Below are 1157 nucleotides of genomic sequence, written 5' to 3' on the forward strand. Positions count from 1 at the left end.
ATCTTTGTCGCTAAGCCGAACGTGGAAAATCGGAATGGTTGCCGTCGCTTCACGACGGCGGCCGGAAGGGTTCGTCACCGCCCGCGGCGACCCGTTTGACCTCGTGAGGGAATAGCCGCCCTTACCGCGCTGTCTGCTGCCGCTTCACCGCGTTCGCGACCGCACAGTCCGGCGATTGAGAGCGTATATAGAGTACTGATTCGAGATCGTTGTTAGAAAGGCGGGCTCCCGAGAGTGGCGATAAATACGCGGTTCGCGACGAGACACTTAGGGCCGGGATGCACCCGGCTGGCGCCCACGGCAAAAAGTAGAGTCACGAGAGAATTCCGCGAGCTTCGTGCCGTTCGGAACTCCGCGTGACAGCAGGATCCTCGACGACGGATCCGGCTGCCGACTGATTTCACGATGACGCGACTCGGAGCCCGCCTATCTTTGTAGTATCTTCTTTGTTATTTTTTTTTGTTGAATATAGAGTAATGTTAAGCGATACGTGTGTGCATTTGTGATTCCTCCGACTCTGTCGCCTGTTCCTCTCGTGTCGCGCGAAGTAAGGTCGCGCGTCGACACCAGAACCCCGCCGACCTACCGAGAGATAATTTTTGAGAGCTGCCGGCAAGCTCGGCCGTCGCCGCAACGGCGGAGACGAAGTTTTGGTCGTATTCTTGCGTCTAACGAACGGAGAAACGGTCACAATACATATATAATATTTAAAATATATTCTATTTACACATAATATATAAAATTCTATTTACATATAATATATAAAATATATTCTATTTACACATAAAATATACGATTTATATTCTATTTATAATGGTATTTTATAATGCCCCCATGGTAACGTTTCAGTCGAATCGGGTACGATATATCGCTTGTCATCGTACGGACTTAGAGCAATTTTCGTCTCAGACACTGTGTACACTTCATGCAATTTTGATCGTATGCGCGATTGACGACGAGTCGTTTCGATCTCCTCTCGCAAACACTGTACGTAATCATCGAAAAATATCGTTCGCGCTACAACATTACTCTTGACACCTTTGACCTTTTTCGTGTCTTTCTTGCCATCCACTCGCAAAGCGTACATCTTTGCCCTAAGTCCGATAAATTCCGTCATGATCGCACCGTTGTTTTCATCTTTTATTAAACCAGGCACC

The sequence above is a fragment of the Odontomachus brunneus genome, unplaced genomic scaffold (assembly GCF_010583005.1).
Source record: "Odontomachus brunneus isolate Ranch 3 - 2012 unplaced genomic scaffold, Obru_v1 Obru_scaffold_146, whole genome shotgun sequence".
Lineage (NCBI taxonomy): Eukaryota > Metazoa > Arthropoda > Insecta > Hymenoptera > Formicidae > Odontomachus > Odontomachus brunneus.